This window comes from Phoca vitulina, unplaced genomic scaffold, assembly GCF_004348235.1.
Source record: "Phoca vitulina isolate PV1807 unplaced genomic scaffold, GSC_HSeal_1.0 scaffold28, whole genome shotgun sequence".
NCBI lineage: Eukaryota > Metazoa > Chordata > Mammalia > Carnivora > Phocidae > Phoca > Phoca vitulina.
The window spans coordinates 23731419-23739299 of record NW_022589731.1 but is presented as its reverse complement, the minus strand read 5'-3'; positions in this window follow the sequence as shown (position 1 = coordinate 23739299).

Here is a 7881-nt window from a genome sequence, read left to right as displayed (position 1 = left end):
GCCCCCCCCCCCCCCCAGAGCTTGATGGTCACTTTTCTCAAGCCCCTCTCTCTCCCTACATCTCATCTGACCATCATCCCTAAACAGCTTTTCTGCCTTGATTCCCCATCTTGGTCTGCAACACCGATGTCCACCCAGCCTCTGCCTGGAACTAAGAGGTGTCTTTTACTCTTTTTTTTTTTTTAAAGATTTTATTTATTTGACAGAGAGAGACACAGCGAGAGGGAACACAAGCAGGGGGAGTGGCAGAGGGAGAAACAGGTTTCCCGTGGAGCAGGGAGCCTGACGTGGGGCTCGATCCCAGGACCCTGGGATCATGACCTGAGCCGAAGGCAGACACTTAACGACTGAGCCACCCAGGCGCCCCGAGGTGTCTTTTACTCTTAATTACCTCATTCCTCAACAGCTGCACCAATGGCCAATTCTTACTGATGTTCCTTTCTCTTCTTAACATCTGTGGTCTCTCTCCTCTCCCACCCATAGTTCAAGCTATTGCTCTTCTCATCTGTGGATAAAATGGCCTTTTGATCAGTCTGCCTTCCTTATATCTCAGACTTCTCCAAATCTCCCTCCATCAAATGCCAAAACGACCTTTCAAAACTGCAAACCTAACCATGTTGCCATCTTGCCTAATTCTTTGGTATTTCTCCCTTGATTACAAGGTGAAGTCTAAATTCCTTTCCTTGGCATAAATGCTCCCCATAATCTGGCCCCTGTGAGCATATTCTCAGCCTTTTCTCTCACCGTGGCCTCCACCTCCCACCTTGTACCCTCTGCTAAGGCCCAGCTAAAGAACTTGGCTGTTTCACACCTCCACGACTCTGTTCCTGCTGTGTTCTGGGCTGCTCTCCCACCTTTGATCTGCCTGTTGAATTCCTGTTGCCTTCAGGGACCAGTTCTAATCTTCTTCCTCTGAGAAGCTCTCCCTGTCCTCCTCTCTTTCTTTCCTATCCTTTACTCTCAACACTTTCAACACAGACTATGAGCCACCAATGCAATCAGTAAATGCTTACCTTTATAAGTGGCTCATGACAATTTATTGCACTTATTGGTTTGATGTCCATTGTCTCCTGGTATGTGTAAACCTTTTGCCCCTTTGCAGGGGCAGTTGAGTGGAGTTGAAGAGAAGGCCTGTATCTTATCACATTTTATATCGGTAACTTGTCATGATACTTTATGCTCCATTCCTTTTTTTATGGAATGTTTCTGGGTCATTTCAGTCTTTCTAAGACTTTAGGCTGTACTTGACATGCTTACAAATGCCACATTTTTCTCTCCAGATCCCAGTCCTTCCTCAGAACAATTTCTGCCCTTCAGTGGCTTCCTGGATAATTCTACTAGGATGGATCACTCAGGCACCTTGACTATGAAGAAGCTGAAGTCACTTTCTCTGCCTTTCTCATCCCCTGCCCTTCACATCTTCCCTATGGTTTTGCTCCATGGTTGATGCAATGTCACCACAATTAACTTTCTGGTGTTATCTATACCTCTCACGCATCCTCAGTCTTTTCTTGGAGCCCTTCTCCACTGTCCACTGGTCCCTGAGTCATGTCCATTCACCTCTGGAGCCTCTTGTATCTGTCCCTTCCTTGCTTAGATGATCACAATAACTTCCTGGCAGGTGATCTTGTTTCTGGTCCTCCTACTTCTCCAGCCACCTTCCAGCCACCTATTAGTACCATCCAAGGTACATAAGAAGCCCAGACTTCTCCAGGAATACACAGCCCTTTGCAGGTGCCCACACTGGGTTTGTTCTCTACTCCTCTGCACTGCACTGCAGGTGCTGAGCTTTGGTCTTGCAGGACTCTTTCTCCTAAACACAGAAGGTGTTGCCCTGACCCATCATCTATACTGGCCGTGCTATGTTCCTGTTCCTGCAACATTTTCTTCTCATTTCTCTGCCTTGAAAACTCTGACCTCATATTTAATATCCTGTTAAAATATCACCCCTCCCTCATGAAATCATCTCTAACTTCCCCCAATAAAGTCAGTGCTTTTCTTCTCTAGGTGTCGGGGAGCTTAAGTATAAACCTCTGGTGAGAATGTATCACACAGTATCACAATTTCTCTCACTGGCCCAAGACGTGCCTGGGGATGGGGACTGTGTCTTGCTCACCCAGGCACTCTTGGTGCCTTGCACAATGCCTGGAATCACAGGCACTCAAATATCGAACTCAAGTGTGAATTAGAGAGATCAAGGACAGTGGGGTTGGCAGTTGCAGGAAGGAAAGGGGATGGTGGTTAGGAATAGAAAGTGCAAGAACAGCTGAGGGCAGAACTTGCACTGACGTTTTGGTTTATTTGTTTTTGATCATAAAACTCTCGGAGTAGGAGTGAAAAGAAAACATGGTCCTTAACTAGTCACCTTTTTCTGTTATTCCTCTTCCTGGGGAAGGAGCCAAAATATATTCAGAAGGAATCTAAAGTTCCCAGGTAAAGTTTAAGATTCTAGGACAAATCAGGTAGGTTTTGGCATTGCATGCCTTCCCCACCCCCACCCCACCCCCCGCCGGCACGTGGCTTAACAATTATACTCTGTGGATCCTCAAGGACTCTTGCAGTTTCAAGATTCTGCAAAATAGTCTCAAGTAAGTCTTTGAAAGAGGAAGTCCAAGACAAGATGTCACTTCTCAAGGTGTAAAGGAATCCATACAAATGTATCCTGTGTATGCTATTACCTGAATTGCTAACTACAAGCCCGTCACTGGCTGATAAACTTCATTCATGGCACCAAAGTGGGGTGGAGAAGGAAAGCAGAGCCAAGGTGGGCAGGTTGAGCAGTCCGAAATCAAAGTCAACAGCAAAAGGAAGATCTGAAAAGAATAACATTCTAGCTCCTCATTTCTTTTCCTTTCAGGCTTTATGGCACCTTTGAAGAAACAAAAGCTTTACAGAGAAAAGGCTGGTTTGGCAGAGGAGCCTGGCTTCCCGCCTTCAGCCCACTTTCCTGTGTTCCCGGAGCTTTTCTCTGTTTCAACAAACGAAGCACTTTTAGGTGTTGTATGAGGGCTGCATTTCCACTTCTCTTTCCTCTCTCCTTGTTTCTCTCCCCCATCCCTTGAATAGTTCTGGAAAAAGGAAAATTTACAAATGCAATGTGCTATGCCTGGTGCTTGTCAGCACCCTCATCCTCCTCTCTCTCCCCCCTCTTTTTTCCTTTTCCCCCCATCTCTTTCTCCCTCTCTCCCCCTCTCTCTCTGCTCCCTCTCCCCCTCCCTGTTTCTCCGTGATGTAATGTCTCTGAGTTTATCTGGCTCCAGCTGTTCTCCCCTTGAAATGGAAAGGAAGCAAGGGGGGTCAATTTGAGAAGACAATCTTGACGTTATTCATAAGAGCCTATTTCGTTCCAGTAGCTTTGTCGGACCCATGATAGGATAGTGCAGGTCTTCAATAGATTCTCTCGCTTGGAGGATCAAATTTACAGTTTTCTCCTGGTTGTTCTTCATGGTGAGACATTTGAAATCCACAGGCAGACAGAGCCAACCGGGCAGAAAGTTTGGAATTCTGAAATGCTGCTGAATTAAGTCAGGGACTAGCCTAGCTAATTTGCTGATTTACACAACTTGACCCAAATGAATTTCTGTGTAAATGAAATTCATGAAGAAGTCTCTGAATAATTCTATTAAACGAAATGCCAGGCTTTTATTTTCCATTTTATGACATTTTCTGAACACTGTGTATTCTAATCATATTGAAACATTTTGTTTTCAGGCTCTGTAGAAAGTGCTGATGGTTGAACCTCAAAAGAATTGAAGGGTTAGTTCATAAATGAATAAAAAGCCAGCGGCATTTATCCAAAGTTTGTTTAACTATCCTAACCTCATGGGCCTGTAAAAATTCAACTGAAAATCATTGAGAAGAGGTCCTCCCATGAGATCCCTGGCACTTTCTGCTTCTGCTTGGATCAGAAATACCATGAGAGTCTCTCTCGCTTTTCCTTCTTTCTTCTTCTTCTTCTTCTTTTTTTTTTTTTTACTTGCAACATTTCAACACTCCTGGTTCCATTTGCAGATGGAGAAGAGTGGAGGGGGAAAAATGGGAGAAAAAACGTAGTTCAACTTTCCTTAACCTAGAAGTTCTTGCAGCTTTTACATGGAATTTCAGGCCAAAATGCCCCTGTTGAGGACAGTTGTCTCTGCCAAGGAAATAGATGGGTGTACCCTCCACGGAGGTTCTGGTAGAGGACAGCCATTTCAGATCAAGTCTAGGACACCTGACAATGGAATGTGGGCTCTGGCCTTAGCACCCATTAGCCTAACATCCCTGGGGCAACAGAAACAGAAACTAGATTATTTATCAAACTAGACCAGAGTTCTGTTGTTCATAGAATAGCATATTTCATATCAGTCCTGTGGAAGGAGAGGCTGTGTGGGTGGATAAATTGCAAAAATAGCCACAGCCCTCATATCTATGGAGATGGAAAGTAGATTAGTGGTTGCCTAGGATGGGGGCGAGGGGAAGCTGGAGGGAAATGAGGAGTGATTGCTAATGGGTATGGGATTTCTTTCTGGGGTTAAGAAAATATTCTAAAATTGACTGTGGTGATGATTGCACAATTCTGTAAATATATCAGAAACCATTGAATTGTATCCTTTAAATGGGTGAATTGTATGGTATGTGAATTATACCTCAATAAAGCTATTATATTGAGAACAATAACCACAATCCTTCACTTGTCTCTGGACCCGTGCCCTTTGCAATGTGACTTTGCAGCTCTCCCCACCAAGGAATGGAGTCTGTTTTCCCACCTGTTGACTCTGGGCTCCCTAATGATGCTGGTTAGCCCACAGAACATGGCGGAAATGATGGCATGCCAGTTCTGAGCTTTAATTCGATAGAGGTTTTGCATGTTTCTTCTCACTCTCTTCCTCTGCTCTCTTCATTATGAAGACTTCATAGGCCAGCCCCCTGGAAGGTGAGGGACCTGTGTAAGCAGAGCGGTGTCATCCCAGTGAAAGCCATGTCAGCCCACCTTCTAGCTGCCTACAGATACACCAGCAAACCCAGCTGAGTGAGGCAAGTCAGCCCAAAGCAACTGGACCACTGACTGAGCCCTGGAGTCCTGAGACATGAAGGTTGCTCTTGAATTACGACAGGCACTGGGGCAATGCCTGGCTGACATACGTGGCGATCTCGCTGAGGTTTGAGAAGCATGGGGAGGAATATGTGCACAGTTGCCCTGGTTACCCACTAGGCCAATAATTTCACTCAGATTTTCCAGGTTCTGACCAGGGCTTTCATTTTTCCTGCTAAATCTCCTTGAAACGGTAATGAAACTCATCCTCAGTTGGGTGAGAGCTGGCGATCATTAGACATTTGCTCTCAGATGGCATGAGTGTTGCCCTCACCTTCAGGAGCTTCTGGAGAGGAAAGTGCAGGTCTGGCTCAGCACCTGGCCATGTCTGTTCACCTGGGAGGGGCTGGGGTGAAGGGTCATCACATCAGCAGGGACACACTGGTCACGCCTACAGCATCCTGGTGTGTCTGACGTGGCTCGCTCCTGGAGACTGAGGAGAAATCGGCTTGAATAAATGTAAGTAAGTTCTGTGACCCTCACACAGGACATGCTGGGGAGGTAGAGGCAGAGGCCCTGTGCTGCAGGGGCAGGGCCATGGGCAGCTCAGGTGGAGAGAGAAACAGGGAGGGAGAGATCAGAGGTTGCTTTGTGGAGCAGACACACTTCTAAGGAGCTGAATGATTTTAAGGTTTTAAGTTTTGTGAGGACTACGGTGGAAATGACATGAGCCATGTCCTAGAGATAGTTAAAGATGAAACGCACACACGTGCATGAACTCTCCCCACGTCCGTGCCGCCCAACAGAACTTTCTGCACTGATGGTGTGGCTATCGAGCATCAGAGATGTGGCTGGTATGACTGCAGAGCCGAATTCTGAATTTCATTTACTTGTAACTAATTTCATGAGACCACTGGCTAGTATTTGGGACAGTACAGCTCTAATACAAGGTATAGATGCATATTTTTAAATTTTTATTTTTTGCTATAACAAATATCACAGAGGCAGTTTTTTTTTTTTTTTTTTTTAAAGGTTTTATTTATTTATTTGAGAGAGAGAGAATGAGAGCACATGAGAGGGGGGAAGTTCAGAGGGAGGAGCAGACTCCCTGCAGAGCAGGGAGCCCGATGCGGGACTCGATCCCAGGACTCCAGGATCATGACCTGAGCCGAAGGCAGTCGCTTAACCAACTGAGCCACCCAGGCGCCCACAGAGGCAGTTTTTACCAGAGAAACACCGGGCTGTTGTTTAGTCATAACTAACTTCTCTATACCCAACCACTCAAATTTCTCCTGTCTAAAAGCGGTAAGCTTCCTCCTGGTCAGTGAGACCCAGCACTCACATGTTCAACCAATACTTATTAGACGCCTACTGTGTACAAGGTATCCTACTTGGCAAAACACAATGAAAACAAGGGAAAATGGATGTGCAGCTTCTCTGAGCATCTCTGTTTAAAGTTGTAAAGTTCAAATGCAAGGATGGCTTTGGCAACATTTTGGAGTAAAATTATTTAAATTAAAAAATAATGAATTTTCTACAAGAAAAAGTAAATCATGTGCATTTGGAGAAGGCTCTTCTTAATTCTACAGGTTGGCAAGTTTGATTCCTATTGTCACTGAAGATGATGTAATTGTGTCTTAATAAGCAAAATTATTAAAGGGTTTATGAGCTTTCATTTGCAAAACCCAGGGAGAAAAGGTCAATAAGGATTCCCCCCTACAAATCTCTAAAGAATTTGAATTTAAAATGAATCTCGTTCTACAAGGAAAAACGTAAAATCAGAAAGGCAGAAACCAACCAAAAAAAGGGAAAAAAAACCTTAATTTATGTTGACTTCATTATTCTCTAGATTAAAAGCAACTCAACATAAAATGAGGACTTTGAGTTCAAACTTTTAAGGAATTCACATATTTGCATCAATTTTTAAAAGGTTTTATAACTAATGAACTTGGATTTCTTTTGGCATGGCATAAAATCCATTTGTACAGTTTTTAATTAAGAATGCAGCCTATGCAATTAAAATTAAGGGTAGGGACTTCATCTGATGTCCTATGAGAACTCCAGTCGAAAAAATTATGGTAATGCTGTGTGTCCTAAAAGCCTTCTCTGAGTGCCACAAACACGTGGCAAGGAATTAGCCTTGCTGCATGATGAGGATTTGTTTAAAGTTGATAATTAGGAACATTTAATTTTGATGTGTTAGGGCCTTGTTTACCACTAATCTCCCTGGCATTTGCTGTGGGCTTGGGAACCAGCACTAGGATCATCTAAAATTGAGCTCAGAAAGTATAGACTGGGTCAAACTCAGATCCATAATGCAAATACTGCAGTTTTTACATAGGCAGGGGAATTCCTAATGTGGGTTTTAATATTTAAAGTTACCAGCGCCATTATTGAGAATATTAAGATGCTTTCATGTCAAACTGATTAAAATTGCATTTAGAATAATGAATGACATGTAATGTACAAATACCCACCCACTTCCATTTTTTTAAAAGTATAAACAACTCTAAGGGAAAGTCTTCCAAGGTATTCTTGGGGGAGACTGGGAGCTACAGGACGCAAACCCAGGGCCAGTGTGTCCCATGAGGCGGTCCGCGGCAAGCTTGTGCCGCAGGGCTCGCCAGAAACGAGACTCGACGGGAAAGTGAACTCCAGAACTCAGTATTCATTTTCCTTCCAACTTCTGGAAGACCGAAGATGCCTGTTAAAATAGGCCTTTCTTTCTGGCAGGGGTGGGGGGTACTGCCCAGGTCGAGTGGCTTTGAGTGCCATTCATTTCTCGAAGCATTTAGGACACAGCTCTAAATGCATTGTGTGGGCTGCGCCCTCCTGCCAAGGCTGTATTCCTGCAAAAACCATCTTTG